The sequence below is a fragment of the Narcine bancroftii genome, chromosome 8 (genome assembly GCF_036971445.1).
Source record: "Narcine bancroftii isolate sNarBan1 chromosome 8, sNarBan1.hap1, whole genome shotgun sequence".
NCBI classification, from domain to species: domain Eukaryota; kingdom Metazoa; phylum Chordata; class Chondrichthyes; order Torpediniformes; family Narcinidae; genus Narcine; species Narcine bancroftii.
Genome location: NC_091476.1, coordinates 82225934 through 82243377, shown reverse-complemented (window position 1 = coordinate 82243377; position 17444 = coordinate 82225934). Strand labels below are relative to the sequence as shown.

General features: G+C 43.4%; 1 protein-coding gene across 12 annotated transcripts in view; it reads right to left on the bottom strand.

Annotated features, from left to right (window-relative positions):
• Positions 1-17444, bottom strand: part of acad8 (acyl-CoA dehydrogenase family, member 8) — a 165961-nt gene that overhangs the window by 79661 nt on the left and 68856 nt on the right. The window lies entirely within an intron of this gene.

Genomic DNA, 17444 nt, shown 5'->3' with positions numbered 1-17444 from the left:
CTTTATCAGACCCACCCTGTTAGCTTTGATTTGTATAGATCCTCATAAAATTCCCTGAAGGTCTCATTGATCTCTTTTGGTTTATACATGATCCTGGCATTCCCAGCTTGGATCGCATTGATCGTCCTGAGACCTGTTCTGTCCTCAACAGCCAAGAGAGGATTTTATGGACTCTCTCCCCCAGTTCATTGTATTTTTTTGACCGTATTATGGTCTTTTCCACAGTATATGTTTAAAGCGTATTGTATATCATTTTCCTATTTGCTAGAGCCCTGTAGTTGTCCTCTGAGCCTGATTTTTGATAATCTTGTTCCAATTCATCCCTCAAATATTCTTTCTTCACTTTCTTAGTGCATCCAATTATTTGACCTCTCAAATATCCCAAAGGAAGAATTTATCTGGTGTAGAGGTACAATTGGCCTCGCAGAACATGTCTATCTGTGTTCTCATCAAACTATAAAACTCTGGCTTCTTTAACAGCAATGTATTAAGATGCCATCTGTATACCATATCCTGCTTATCTGGCATTTCTATTGTTAACATCAGAGTTGAGTAGTCTTGCCGTGTTTTCAGCTTCCAAAATCCTACCCTTTATGTGGGCTGAAGCCAGGAAAAAAAAATTCTGGAATAGAAGTCATGTTGTTTTGAGTAGAAGGAATAATCCCTCTCCCTCGGATATTTCTGCCTTCACACGTCTATCAAAATCAGCTCCTTCATATAGCCAATAGTAGCCCTTGCTGCCTTTGTTTTAGTTATTTTCTTTGTTGACAAAAATTAAAATCTCCCTCACAATAGATGCTTCTAGCACAGTGGTAGGAGGCATACTGGAGCAATTCATTGAAAGGCAATGGCAGCCCTTGGCCTTCTTTACCAGGCACCTCTGACCACCAAAACTCAAATACAGTGCCTTTGACCTGGAGCTATTGACAATGTATCTGGCAGTCAGGAATTTCAGGTATTTTTTTGGAAGGCAAGCAATTCAGGGTCTTCATGGACCATAAACATTAACATTTGCCTTCCACAAAGTGTCTGACCCATGGTCGACCAGGCAACAGCGACACCTCTCATACATGTCTGAGTTCACCATGGACAACCAACACATCGCAGATAAGACCAATGTGGTGGTTGATGCACTGTCATCCAGGACAGCAGGAGGACCCTGAGATCCTGGAATACAGAACAGCAGTTTCTGGCCTCAGGCTGCAGGATGTCGCCATCGCCCCTGGCAACCAAATGCTCCTCTGCAACGTCTCCACCGGCAAATCCCGCCCCATTGTCGTGGCAGCGTGGAGGTGGCAAGTCTTCAACATGGTGTACAACCTGGCGCACCCAACCATCAGGATTTGTTAAAATGGTGGCCACAGGTTCGTCTGGCACAGCCTTCGGAAACAGGTCAATCAGAGGGCCAAGACCTGCATGCTCTGCCATGCAATCAAAATGCAGACGCACGTCAAGGCATCCCCCAGACTTTGGCCGCTGCCGGTCTCTCATGGGGCGAGATATATCCTCAATGTGATTGACATTTTTGATCGGAGGGGGGCACACTGAACACCTTTGCAACAGGGTTAGGGTTAGGCCTATAAATTAATCAGACACATTGGGTCAATGTGTGTGCTGGATATTGGTGGTAAGGAAGAGACTTTCACTATCGACCACCTCAATCCAACACACCTGGACATTAACAGAGATAGGCCACAAAAAGCGGCAAACAGTGCTCCGATCGCCAGTTCTGGGGGGGTGGGGGGGGGGGAAGGTGTTATATAGTGGCCCACCCGCTAACCGGGACACAACCCGGTACACAAAATGCCCGACGAATGCTGCGACCACGAAGACCCCTTGGGGACCAACTACCTTTGTCACAGGTGACAACTTGCATGGCGGGAAATGACAAGCAATGGTGGGAACGTCATTCAGTTGGAGATCGGCACTGCTATGATGTCACTCCCACCGTCAGCAGCAGAGAGAGAACATATGCAGAGCTGCCAATACAATAAATTAGTCTTCGACTTTGACTTTTTATGTGTGTGTCTTCTTTCCACACTGCGTACGCAACATAATCATCTTCATTCAACTTTCTTTGTTCAACACAGGTTTCAAGGAATGGCATAGAATAGGTATTCAAAGTTTTAACGATCTCTTTATTTGATATAATCTTGCCTCTTTCGAACAATTATCAGCTAGATTTAATCTTTCTAATAGACATTTTTTTTTAGATATTTACAAATTAGATATATTGTTCAATCTAAGCTATCGGCTTTTCTACAAATTTCCAACACTAATATTCTTAATCTGTTTTTAATTTACAGTTTTATTTTGATGGTGGATTAATATCATGTATTTATAACATTGAACAAATTCAGTGTCCATGGCTGGGATTAGGAATGATTAGGAACATATATGAACATAACATTTTCAGATGAAGATTGGTCTCTGCTCTCAGCCTGATTAATGATTCTTCATTTTGAGCAAAACACTGCTTATTTCAATTTAAGGTGGTACACAGAACTCATGTTCAAACTTAAATAATCTCATTTTTATGCAGATATTGATCCATTATGTGAGAAATGTAAAATTTCTGAAACTTCTCTGACCCTTCTGATTTGGGAGGGCCCAAATTTAGAGAGATTCTGCAAAGACAATTTCCAAACTTTGGAACCGAGAACATCAAGTCGGGTTGAACATCAATACGCTCTGAATGTGACACCCATGCTATAACTACCACACGGTCGGGAAGCGCGGGGGAGGACCCAAACAGCGAGGCGGTGAGCCCAGGGCGATCCAACGTCGGGCCCAGGGATGCAATGAGCAGCAGCAACTACAGCGAGGAGAAGGAAGACCATGAAGGCAGCAGCAGCAATAATGGCAGACCCCCATGAGGCCAGGAGACCGAGTAAAGAACTGTTGGCAAGGCAAAATGAGGAGGAAGGCTTGAAACCCTCCCTGAGAGGCCCTGGGACATATGGAGAACAGACTATTTCAAGCTGTGGAAAACAGAGCCCAGGATATGGCTCAAAAATTAAATGAAACCCAAGGGAACCTCGCAGGTTTAACAGGGAGAATCATGGAGGTGGAAGATAGAGTGGGGATGTGAAGACAGGTTAAGCAGGGTGGAGAATGAGTTAGATGCCCTGGTAAGGGAGAGAGAGCAAGTCTGGGGGAAGCTAGATGCCCTGGAGAATTACAGCCAAGGAACTATATCAAAGTTGAGGGGCTAAGGGAAGATGCTGAAGGGAATAACCCTGCAGACTTCTTCCAGAACTGCATCCCTGAAGTACTGGGGAAAGATAAATTGGGGGAAAAGATTGAGGTGGAGAGGGCAAGTCGATCACCCCTTCCAAACCCGAGTGCTGGGCAGAAAGCTTGATCGGTCCTAGTAAATGTGGAGCACTACCAGGATAGGGAGAAAATCCTAAGGGCAGCGCCAGTCAGAGCAAGGAAGAGGGGGAGGGCGATGGAAATAGAGGGGCACAAGATACTCTTCTACCCTGACACTAGTGTGGCACTTTTAAAGCGAAGAAAAGAATTTGAGCCAGTTAAAAGACGGTAAAGCAAAAAGGCTATGAGTGTGTATCGAGGTACCCAGCCACCCTGAAAGTCGTATTACCAGGGGGGGGGGGGGGGAAGCAGAACAGTTCGCCAAAGATCTGCCTGTATTTGAGGGAAGAAAAAGGAAAAGAAGACCAAGCATGGAGACTAATCAAGACATTGTAAATAGTTGCTGCAAAATCTTGGTGTAAATATAGTTAAAAATGACGAATGTGAAACAGGAATGGAAAAAGAATCTGGAAGAACTGGAGTGGAGGTAGGAGAGGAATAATAATAATAATAACAATTACAGCACGGAAACAGGCCATTAGGCCCTTCTAGTCCGCACCGAACCAAACACCCCTTTCTAATCCCACCTCCCTGCACAATGCCCATAACCCTCCATCTTCCTCTCATCCATATACCTGTCCAACCTTTTCTTAAATAATACAATTGACTCCGCCGCCACTATCTCTCCCGGAAGATCATTCCACACAGCTACCACTCTCTGAGTAAAGAAGTTCCCCCTCATGTTACCTCTAAACCTCTGCCCCTTAATTCTTAACTCATGTCCTCTTGTTTTAATCTTTCCTCCTCTTAACGGAAATAGTCTATCCACATCCACTCTGTCTATCCCTTTCATAATCTTAAATACTTCTATCAAATCCCCTCTCAACCTTCTACGCTCCAAAGAATAAAGACCCAATCTGTCCAATCTCTCCCCATACTCCAGATGCTTAAACCCAGGCAACATTCTGGTAAACCTTCTCTGCACTCTCTCCACTCTGTTTATATCCTTCCTATAATTAGGCGACCAGAACTGCACACAGAACTCCAAATTAGGCCGCACCAACGTCTTATACAATCTCAACATCACCTCCCAACTCCTATATTCCATGCAATGATTGATAAAGGCCAGCATACTAAAAGCCTTCTTCACCACCCTATTCACGTGAGTTTCTACCTTCAGGGAACGATGTACCGTCACTCCTAAATCTTTCTGCTCTTCTGTATTCCTCAATGCTCTCCCATTTACCACATATGTCCTATTCTGATTCTTCTTACCAAAATGAAGCACCTCACACTTATCAGCATTAAATTCCATCTGCCATTTTTCAGCCCACTTTTCTAAGCAGCCCAAATCCCTCTGCAATACTAGAAGACCTTCTTCATTATCCACTATTCCACCTATCTTAGTATCGTCTGCATATTTACTAATCCAATTCACCACCCCATCATCTAGATCATTAATGTATATAACGAACAACAATGGGCCCAATACAGATCCTTGAGGCACACCACTGGTCACCGGCCTCCAACCTGACAGACAATTATCCACTACCACTCTCTGGCCTCTCCCTTTCAGCCAATGTTCAATCCATTTGACTATCTCAAAATTTATACCTAAAGACTGCACCTTCCTAACTAACCTTCCATGTGGTACCTTATCGAAGGCCTTACTGAAGTCCATATAGACAACATCCACTGCGCTACCCTCATCCACATTCCTAGTCACCTCTTCAAAAAATTCAATCAGATTGGTCAAACATGACCTTCCTCCCACAAATCCATGTTGAGTACTCCTGATCAGACCCTGTCTATCCAGATGTTTATAAGTACTATCTCTAAGAATTTTCTCCATTAATTTACCTACCACAGACGTCAAACTTACAGGCCGATAGTTGCCAGGCTTCCTCCTTGAACCCTTTTTAAATAACGGAACCACATGCGCAATGCGCCAATCCTCCGGAAGGTGAAAGGGTGAGCGTGGATCACAGGGGTCAGGTAATGGAGTGATATGGCGGCGGCAGGAGAGAAGTGGTTGCCAGGGGAGAAGGAGAAGGATGGATAGAATAAGGGAATACTGCGAGGGGTCGGGAATTGTGATAATGCTTGGGGTTATTTTTGTTTTTCTCCTTTTTCTTTTCTTGTTGGATATTTTTTCCTTGCTTGTCTTTTATGGTTCGGTTGTCTTTGTTCTTGTTTAACTTTTCCAGTGTTTGTCATGGGGCTGGCGAGAAGGAGCAAAGGGCTGAAGGAAAAGGTTGGACGGATGGCAAATATGGGGTGGTGAAGATATGGGGGAAGTATTGCTTGGGAAAATTGAGGATTTAAATAGATGGATGTCCCTGTCCATTACATTAGTGGGCATAGTTAACTGTATTAAGATGAATATGTTGCCGAGACTCCAATACCTCTTCCAGACATTGCCCCTGGGAATTCTTCAAAAATATACCTCTCAGGAGTGAGTTAATTCCTTATGGAGTGGAAAGATAGCCAGCGTCTCAATGGAAAAACTGACCTGGGATTATAGTCTAGACAGATTGCGAATGCCAGAGTTTAAAAAGAGCTACTGGGCAACCCAGTCAAGAAAAAAATCAACCTGCACATGATGGACGAGCAGGTAGCAGAGGGCTTTATTTATAAATGGGACGCTAAATTGCTATCAGGAAAAAAAGGCAGCCCCATATTAAAACCCCCAAATAATCATCTTTGCAACAAAATTAACCAATATGTAGGAACAAAAGTAGGGGTGTCCCCAAAGTCACCCCCGACTCCAAACAGATTAGGTAGGTAACAAGATCCTGGATAACTAGCATCGTAATGGCGTCAAGTGCGTAGAGGACTGTTACAACCAGGGGCGGCTAATGTTGTTTGAGCAACTTAGGAATAAGTATAACTTATCAAATAAGACAGTCCACTGCTACCTTTAGATAAGATCTTTTCTACAGGACAGATCAAGTCCAAGTACGCCCTACCAGCGTGCAGTGACATAGAGGCCATGATTCGAGGGGGAACACATGGAAGTTCATTTTGGCAATGTATTTCTTGCTCTAAAGGGAAGGACCTAAACCAGGCCTTGATAAGTCAAGGCAGAGGTGGGAGTCGGGCTTGGAATAACAATTGATGAATAGTGCTGGACCAACAATACAATTTTCTACACCAGCTGTACCTGACGCCACAAAAATTGAACAGATCTAAACTGAACTATCAGACCAATGTTTTAGATGTGGCATCGCGACAGGAACTTTTGTGCATGCAACCTGGACATGTGCCAAGGTGAGACCCAATGTGGAATTAGGCCAATCCCAATTTTAAAAAAAACATGTAAAGAATTCCCACAGGACCCAGAGCGGTTCCTGTTGGGAAACATAATGGACGTCATGCTTACAATGAAACTGTCCAAATTTCAAATCCAATTTGTCATGATCACATTGGCGGTGGCCAGGAGGGGCATAGTAGTTGCCTGAAGTCTGACTCCTACCTGAGTATTGAACGCTGGAATACAAATGAGTGTGTTCCACTGGAGAAAATTACCTACAACCCAAGGAAACAAAACAAGACCTTTTAGAAGGTCTGGCAACCCTACTTAAACTACATAGGGACACAACTGTAGTGTGGACTGTCGTGCCTCGCCACCCTATTCTACCCTCCTAATCCGCCCCTCAATTGGCAGGGGAGCAGAGGGAGTCCATCCCATTCTAACCAAGGAAAGCCATGGATAAAAGAAGGCAGCCAATGCGCTGACTGCTGGAGCGAGACAAACCCATAATCCTCCAAATACAAGCTTCATACCTCTGCTGTAAGTGTTTTGGTTGCTATATTTAAGAGTTTGGTGTTAATTGTTCAATGTTGGGGGGGGGGGGTGTGGAGGGAAGGGATAAAAAGAGCACTTAAGCTCTTTTTTCAATGATTGTATGAAATTAACAAGTATGAAATGTAAATAATGTAGATATTGTTGATAATGATATTAATGATATTGACAACTGTTGGAGTTTGAGTGGAAAAACTCTAAATAAAATATTCAAAAAGTAGATGAATTTGGAACCTTGCCCGTTAATTGCTTTGTTTGGTTTCTCTCGTGATTCAGATAAACTTATATTGGCATCTCAAGAAAAAGTTTTAGCTTTTATCATGTTGATAGCCAGACGAGCAATCTTACTGAAATGGAAAGATGACTCATCCCCTACTCATACACAGTGGTTACATAATGTCATGTCCTATTTAGATATAATATTAAAAATAGAAAGCTTCAATTTATGAAATTGTGGGGCCCATTCTTAGAATTTTTTTATAATTGGAAGAATCAACAATTATTTTACGTTCTGGTGGTTCATGACCTGTTCTCTGAAGGTCGCCAGTGGTTCCACATTATTGATTTTTTTAATTAATTTGTAAGGAAACCTTTATTTGAGGGAGGGGATAGATTAGATTTAGTTTTAAAGTTTTTTTTGTTTATTTTATACGTCATTTCAATAAACAGGTTTAACATGGTTGCGTAGATCATTTCTATTAAATGTTTTTGACGTATTACAAGCAATTATTGATGTAGTTTTATCTACTTTTTTTCCATTGACTTTTTTGTGTCTACTTACTTGTGTAATTGTCAATTCTGAATTTATGTTGTATGTTAAACTCAATAAAATATTTTAAAAAGAAAGGAAATTGTGAGCAGACTCCAACGCTGAAGCACACTGACGTTAAGAAAAAGGATGTGTTGAAGCTTTTGGAAAGCATGGTTTCCTCTCCTGCCCCTTTCTCCCTCATACCTTTTTATTTGTTGGTCATATGTTGATAAAAGGCTCAGGCCTGCAGTAGGGGAATGGGTCAACAGATTTGCAGATGATACGAAGGTTGGATGTGAGGTGGATCTTGTGGAAGGTTGTTGTAGGTTACAACAGGGAATAGACAAGATGCAGAGTTGGGCAGAAAAGTACCAGATGGATCTCAATCCGGAGAAGTGTAAGGTGATGCATTTTGGAAGGTCAAACATGAAAGCTGAGTACAGGGTTCATGGTCAGATACTTAACAGTGTGGAGGCATAGAGGGATTTTGGAGTCCAAATCCATAGATCTCTCAAGGTTGCCATGCAGTTGGGGGATTGATTTCAGGAATTTGTTGCAGCTCTATAAATCTCTGGTGAGACCACCCTTAAAATATTGTGTTCAATTCTGGTCATCTTATTACAGGAAGGATGTGGAAGCTATGGAGAGATTTACCAGGATGTTGCCTGGATTGGAAAATAAGTCTTATGAGGCAGAGTTAGCAGAGCTGGGACTTTTCATTTTGGAATGTAGAAGAATGAGAGGTGACTTAATGGAGGTCTACAAGATTCTGAGGCATAGGTGCCACTACGTTTTTCCCTTGACAGGAGTAGCAAACACTAGATGGCATCTGTACAAAGTGAAGGGAGGGAAGTTTAGAGGAGACATTAGGGGCTAGTGGTTTTTTTTTACACAGAGAATTGTGTGTGTTTGGAATGCCTTGCCAGGGATGATGGTGGAGGCTAGAACAATAGGGGCTTTTAAGAGACTCTTAGACAGGCACATGGTGAAAGAAAAATAGAGGGTTACAGGGTAGGGAGTATTTTTGGTTGGTACAATATACTGGGCCGAAGGGCCTGTACTCTGCTGTACTGTTCCAAGTTGGTTACGAAGTTTTAAATGTAGATATTCAGCACGGTAACAAGCCCTATTGGCCCATGAGTGTTTGTAGTCCAATCACACCCAATTAACCTACGACCCTCGTACATTTTGAAGGGTGGGAGGAAACTGAAACACACCTGGAGGAAAGCCTTGCGCAGGGGTGGGGGGGTTGGGTGGGGGAGATGTGTGTGTGCAGAACGTATACACTCCAAAGACAGTGCTGGATTCGAACCTGGGTCGCTGGTGCTGTAACAACATTGTGCTAACTGCTACAATAACCACGCCACCCCTTTACTTCCTATGAATGCTGCTCAGAAACCCACTGAGTTTCATTTATGTATTGCACTCGACCCCAGCATCTGTGGTCTCTTCTATTTAATTCTTCTTAGCAACCCATGCTGTCTTCTGAATTATTCCCAGAAACCCCTGCCATTTTTGCTCCAACATCTTCCCTGATAGATTCCCCTTCCAATCAACTTTGGTCATCTCCTTCTCATCCCACCATAGTTCCATTTTCTTGACTGTAACACCAGCACATCTGACTAGCTTCACCCTCTCAAACTGCAGAGGAAATTCTATCGTATTAGGATCACTATTTTCTCAGGTTCCTTTACCTTAAGCTTCCTGATCAAGTCTGGTTCACTGCAATACACAAAAGAGCTGATGTACAGGGGTAACTAACTTCAGGCTTGGCCCTTCATCAAGTTATGATTCATTGTACAGCCCCAAATCCAGAATTGCCTTTTCCCTCAGAGGCTCAATCATGATTCCATTCTAACATAACATAACATAACAATTACAGCACGGAAACAGGCCATTAGGCCCTTCTAGTCCGCACCGAACCAAACACCCCTTTCTAGTCCCACCTCCCTGCACAATGCCCATAACCCTCCATCTTCTTCTCATCCATATACCTGTCCAACCTTTTCTTAAATAATACAATTGACTCCGCCGCCACTATTTCTCCCGGAAGATCATTCCACACGGCTACCACTCTCTGAGTAAAGAAGTTCCCCCTCATGTTACCTCTAAACCTCTGCCTCTTAATTCTTAACTCATGTCCTCTTGTTTTAATCTTTCCTCCTCTTAACGGAAATAGTCTATCCACATCCACTCTGTCTATCCCTTTCATAATCTTAAATACTTCTATCAAATCCCCTCTCAACCTTCTACGCTCCAAAGAATAAAGACCCAATCTGTCCAGTCTCTCCCCATACTCCAGATGCTTAAACCCAGGCAACATTCTGGTAAACCTTCTCTGCACTCTCTCCACTCTGTTTATATCCTTCCTATAATTAGGCGACCAGAACTGCACACAGAACTCCAAATTAGGCCGCACCAACGTCTTATACAATCTCAACATCACCTCCCAACTCCTATATTCCATGCAATGATTGATAAAGGCCAGCATACTAAAAGCCTTCTTCACCACCCTATTCACGTGAGTTTCTACCTTCAGGGAACGATGTACCGTTACTCCTAAATCTTTCTGCTCTTCTGTATTCATCAATGCTCTCCCATTTACCACGTATGTCCTGTTCTGATTCTTCTTACCAAAATGAAGCACCTCACACTTATCAGCATTAAATTCCATCTGCCATTTTTCAGCCCACTTTTCTGAGCAGCCCAAATCCCTCTGCAATCCTTGAAAACCTTCTTCATTATCCACTATTCCACCTATCTTAGTATCGTCTGCATATTTACTAATCCAATTCACCACCCCATCATCTAGATCATTAATGTATATAACGAACAACAATGGGCCCAATACAGATCCTTGAGGCACACCACTGGTCACCGGCCTCCAACCTGACAGACAATTATCCACTACCACTCTCTGGCCTCTCCCTTTCAGCCAATGTTCAATCCATTTGACTATCTTAAAATTTATACCTAAAGACTGCACCTTCCTAACTAACCTTCCAAGTGGTACCTTATCGAAGGCCTTACTGAAGTCCATATAGACAACATCCACTGCGCTACCCTCATCCACATTCCTAGTCACCTCTTCAAAAAATTCAATCAGATTGGTCAAACATGACCTTCCTCCCACAAATCCATGTTGAGTGCTCCTGATCAGACCCTGTCTATCCAGATGTTTATAAGTACTATCTCTAAGAATTTTCTCCATTAATTTACCTACCACAGACGTCAAACTTACAGGCCGATAGTTGCCAGGCATCCTCCTTGAACCCTTTTTAAATAACGGAACCACATGCGCAATGCGCCAATCCTCCGGCACTATCCCCATATCTAATGACATTTGGAAAATTACCGCCAGAGCCTCTGCTATTTCCTCCTTCACTTCTCTCAATGTCCTGGGGAAGATCCCGTCTGGTCCCGGAGACTTATCCACCTTTATATTCTTTAAAAGCCTTAAAACTACACCTTTTGTAAACTCTATATTCCCCATATTTACCCAATTTGCTTTTTTTATCTCACATCTCCCAATATCCTTCTCCTTAGTGAATACCGAAGAAAAGAAACTGTTCAATATCTCCCCCATTTCTCTAGGCTCCACACACAGTTTTCCGCTCTGATTTTCTAAGGGACCAATTTTGTCTCTAGCTTTCCTCTTACCATTAACATATTTGTAGAACTCTTTTGGATTAGTTTTCACCCTGCTTGCCATAGTTTTCTCGTACCTTCTTTTAGCTTTCCTAATTCCTCTCTTAAGATTCCTCTTACATTCAATGTATCTTTCAAACATCTCCTTAACTCCATGCTTCTTATATCTAATGTACGCCTCCCTTTTTCTTCGAACCAAGTTTCCAATATTCCTTGAAAACCACGGCTCTCTCAAACCTTTTGCCCCTCCTTTTAACCTAACAGGAACATAAAGCTTTTGCACTCTCAAAATCTGATCTTTAAAAGACTTCCATCTCTCTACTACATCCTGCCCATAAAACAAATTGTCCCAATGCACACCCTGCAAGTCCTTTCGCATCTCCTCAAATCTAGCTTTTCCCCAATCAAAAACCTCAATCCTTGGCCCTGATTTCTCTCTTTCCATAATGACATTGAAGCTGATGGCATTATGATCACTGGACCCAAAGTGCTCGCCAACACTAACCTCCGTCACTTGACCCATCCCATTTGCCAACAGTAGATCTAACACTGCTCCTTCTCTGGTCGGCACCTCTACATATTGTTGTAAAAAACTATCTTGCACGCATTTCACAAACTCTAACCCATCCAGTCCTTTCACAGAATGTGTTTCCCAATCTATATGTGGAAAATTAAAATCTCCCATAATTCTAGTGGTTAACCAATCCTCTATCCCTGCCAAGACATTACCCAACTCCATGCATCTTTACCTGAAGCAGGTCTTTTGCACATCTTATCTAAGTACACTACATCCACCTGCTCCCCTCTATCTCCTGCCCTCGTTACATCTTCAAAGAACTCCTGTGAGTTAATTAAACATAACCTGCTGCATTTGCCTGACAGAGAATTTCTATCCAGATGTCTTGCCTTTTCTTCATTAATGATAACTTCAAGCATTTTCCCATGGCACCCAATTAACCTACACCCCCAGTACATTTTGAATGGTGGGAGGAAACCAGATACCCCCTGGAAAACCCAAGCAGACACGGGAAGAATGCATCAACTCCTTTCAGACAGCACAGGATTCAAACCCTGCTCCCGAGCCCTGGCGCTGTAAAGGCGTTGCACTAACTGCTACGCCATCTGTGCCACCCAAAGTATCTTCATATTTCTAACCTCACTAGTATGTGGCACAGGCAGCAATAGTGAGATCACAACCCTGGAGGCCCAGTCCTTGAACCCATCAACAAACTCCCAGAACTTGCTTTACAGAACCTCCTCACCCTTCCTCCTCACGTCATGGACCACAACATCCTCCCTCCTGAAAATGCCACAAACTCGATGTGGCATCAGGAAGGCAACATACAATCCAGGATACTCAATCTCTTCCACAGAACCTCTTATCTGTCCCCCTATGAAATTCCCTACCACTACAGCTCACCTCTTTCCTCCCTTCTCTTTTTGGCTACAGGATACTCTTGGTGCCTGATCGCCGTGGCTGCTCCCTGGTAGGTCCTTCCCCCAACATTATCCAACATAATAGTATACTTGGTATTGAGGGGAACAGCCACAGGGTTGCCCCGCACTGCCCGCCCCTACAGTGGTCGATCCGCTATGTGATTGCTTTACTTTTATTTGCTCCTGCGTACCTTTCTTGCTCTGCGACTTGATTGGTCGGCTGTAAATGCCGAGTCTGCTCCACTATTCAATTATCAACTGATCCACTATCCCACTCAAAGGTTAAACACGGAAGTCTGCAGACACCGTGGTTGAAGTAAAAGCACAACGCTGGAGATCTCAGGTCAAACAGTGTCTTTTATATAGGAAAGATAAAAACATATAACCGATGTTTCGAGCTTGAGCCCTTCATCAAGATGAAAAATGTTGGTAGGTGTCTGAATGAAAGGTAGGGGGGGGGGAGGTGTAGAGGGAGGAGCATGGTCACAAAGGCAGGAGATAATAGCTGGAGGAGGGCACACCAGCAAGCAAGGGGAGGACGGATGGCGAGGTGAATAGAGAGGGAAGGGGGTAGAGAACTGAGGGAAAGAAGAAAGGGTTTAGGGAAGGGAAAGGAGGGAGAATGGAGAGGAGGTTAGCAGAAATCAGAAAGTCAATGTTGGTCATCCAGCTGGAGAGTGCCCAGACGGAAAATCAGTGATCTTGGTGGGACAGTACATGAGGCCATGGACACAGCTGTGAATATGGAAGTGTGATGCAGAACTGAAATGCTTGGCCACTGGTGCGGACGGAGCGAAGATGCTCAGCAAAGCGAACTCCCAGTCTGCGCCCAGTCTCTCCGATGTAGAGAAGGTCACAAAGGGAGCACCGGATGCAGTAAATCAGTCCTGCAGATACACAAGTGAAGTGTTGCTTCACTTGAAAGGCTGTTTGGGACCCTGGACTGTGCTGAGGGAGGAGGTGTGGTTGCAAGTGTTGCACCTCCTGCAGGCACAGGGGAAGGTGCCGGGAGGGGGGATTAGTGGGGAGAGATTAGTGCATGAGGGAGTCACAGAGGGAGCGGTCCCAATGGAAAGCAGAGAGGGAAGGAGAGGGGGAGTATTGTGATCCTGGAAAATCTGGTGGATAATGTGTTGGATGCAGAGGTTGGTGGGGTGGTGGTGAGGATAAGGGGAATCCTGCATGTGTTGCATTTGGGGGCAAAGGGTGCCAGGGCAGATGAGCTGGAAATGGAGGGGATGCAGTTGAGGGCTGAATTGATGGTGGTTGAGGGAGGCAGACATTTCGGAAGATCTGAACTGGAAGGCTTCATCTTGGGAACAGATGGAGTGGAGATGGAGACATTGAGAGAAGGGGATAGAATCCTTGCAGGGGGGCAGGGTGTAAGGAAGTGTAGCCATGGTAGTTGTGGAAGTTAGTGTGGGAGTTGTATGTCGGTGGAAAGCTTGTCTCCCCAGATGGAGACAGAGAAATCCAGGAAGGGGAGAGTGTTATCGGAGATGGACCAATGAGTTTGAGATTGGGGTGGAAGTTGGCAACAAGGTGAATGAAGTTGACAAGCTCATCGCGGGCAGCCCCGATGTAGTCATCAATATACTGGAGGAAGAGTTGAGGGGCCTTGCTATTCTCCCACTCAACCTCACTTCTTTACCTTCTCCTAAATTCATAACCTGACTATTCAGAAATCAATTATCCTCTGCCTTAAAAACTCCCAATGATTTAGCCTCCACAACTACTCATGGTAGCAAATTCTACTTGTGGTGAAGAAATTCCTCCACGTCTCTGTTTTAAATGGGCACCCTTCAATCCTGAAGTGTGCCCTCTTGTCCTAAACTCCCCTACCATGGTAAACAACTTGGCCATAACTACTCTGCCCAGGCCTTTCAAAATTTGGTGTTTCTCTGAGGTTCCCCCTAATTCTTCCAAACTCTGAGTACAATCAAAGAGCCATCATATGCTAATCCCTTCATTCCTGGAATCATTCTTGCAAATCTTTTCTGAATCCTCTCCAATACTTAAATCAACAGCACATTATAAAGTCTTAACATCAAATCCCTGCTCCAGTATCTTATTCCTCAAACATGAATGTCAAAATTACATTCGCTTTCTTAAAACCATAGAAGACAACAGCACAGAAACAGGCCCCTTCAGCACTTCTAAATTTTAATTTAGACAAACTTCATGGTAACCGGCCATTTCAGCTCATGAGTCTGTGCCGCCCAATTTATACCCAATTATCCTACACCTCTGGTTAGTTTCGAACAGTGGAAGGAAACCAGAACCCCCAGCGAATACTCACACAGACACAGGGAGAACACACAAACTCCTTACTGACGGTGCGGGATTCAAACCCCTGTCCCGATCACTGGTGCTGTAAAGGCGTTGAGCTAACCTCTAGTCTGTGCCAAACCATTTTATTTTTGCCTAGACCCACTGACCTACTCCCAGTCCATAGCCCTCCATACCTCTCCCATCCACGTACCTGTTCAAATTCTTCTCAAATGTTAAAAGTGAGCCCGCATTCACCACCTCAGCTGGCAGCTCATTCCACACTCCCACCACTTTCTGTGTGAAGAAGATCCCCTACATGTTCCCCCTAAACTTTTCCCCTTTCACTCTTAACCCGTGCCCTCTGGTTTGTATCTCACCTACCCTCAGTGGAAAAAAAAGCCTATCGACATTTACTCTCTCTATCTCCCTTATAATTTTAAATACTTCATCAAATTTCTCCTCGTTCTAGAGTTCATGGAATAAGGTCCAAACTTATTTAATCTTTCCCTGTAACTCAGTTCCTGAACTCTGGGCAATAACCTAGTAAATCCCCTCTGCACTCTTTCTATCCTATTGTATCTTTCCTGTAGTTAGGGGACCAAAATTGCACACAATACTCTAAATTTGGCCTCCTAATGTCATGTACAACTTTACCATATATACTGTTTCGAGCCCAGAGGACCCCAAAACCCAGCAGCAATAGATATTCACCACGACAAATGGTTACCTAAACAAAAGTTGTTTTTAATTATCTTTAAACATGAAAACAGAATCAAACTTTAACTTACCTCAATTAACTTAACTAACCCCCTTCTAATTCTAAGCGCACGTGTATGGTGCATGTGTAAATTTAAGAAAAGTTATTTGGTTCACAGTTAAATCTCACTTCTCATTCTCACTTCTAATTCTTCCAAGTTCACTGGTTGCAGGCAATTCTTATACTGTGCACAGAATTTAACATGTATAAAGTTCACCAGGCTTTGGCGCTCGAAAGGTTCTTGTAGGTTTGCAGAGAGAGCTTTGTTGTTCCAGGATTTCCACAACTGAGGTACCACTGTTAGTCACCTCAACGTCTTGCTGATGAAACTTGCCCCATCAGGGTTCTCCAGATGATAACCTCTTTCTTTCAGGCTATCACAGAGTTCCTTTCTGTTCGCCTTATTCCAAGAGAAACATCAGACAAATAGCACTTCCAGCCATCTGCCACTCTGGAGCTTTCTGTTTCAGTTCCAACAAGCTTTTCCTGCTTGCTTCAGCTGTGACTGTTCAGTCTCTCTCTCTCTCTCTCTTTTTCTTCATCTGAGATACCAAACTGCTAGCCACGTGTCCTTCGTTTTTTTCACTTGCCACCAAAATCCCTACCTTCTCCAGCAAACAACAGGAGTTAGTCTTTTGCTCCCATCTGTTGTTTTAGGTAAATAAGAACCCAGGAGTGACCTTTCTGTGAGCACTTTGTAGATCCTTGCAAACAGCCAAAGTGTCTCCAGTCCAAGACAACGGTCTATTCATTTTATGACATCATTTCAATTAGCACCTACTTGCTAAATGTGCATAGCATTCTCTATAGTTTCTGTAAAGTTCACTGAATATGAATTCTTCAGTATTTCAAATAACATCTGTTTTAAAATGTGTGTATGTATGTAACCTACTCTAATTTTACCAAATTATCTCCAAAATATTCCATTACAATACTCAGTACTTTCATTTAAGAAGGCCAATGTGCCAAAAGATCTCTTTACAACCCTATCCACCTGTGACACCATTTTCAGGGAATTATGTATCTGTATTCCCAGATCTCTCTACTCTACTGCACTCCTCAGTGTCCTACCATTCACCATGTACATCCTTTCTTGGTTTGTCCTTCCAAAATGCAACAACTCACACTTGTCTACATTAAATTCCATCTGCCATTTTTACAGTTGGTCCAGATCCCTCAGAAAGCTTTGAAAATCTTCACTGTTCACAACACCTCCAGCCTTGGTGTCATCTGAAATCCTGATGATCCAATGTACCGCATTATTATCCAGATATTCAATGGTAATTTTCACAAAAAAACTGATGAAAGAGAACCTGCAGCGGATAACCCACCCAGACAGTACACTCAGGACTGCCTGAACAAGCATTCTCTGTGCTCAGCCTGTAACAACATGATATTCACAGGAAATGCATAAGAGTAAATATTTGTGAGCATGCATGGAGATTTAGAAGTAATGAACT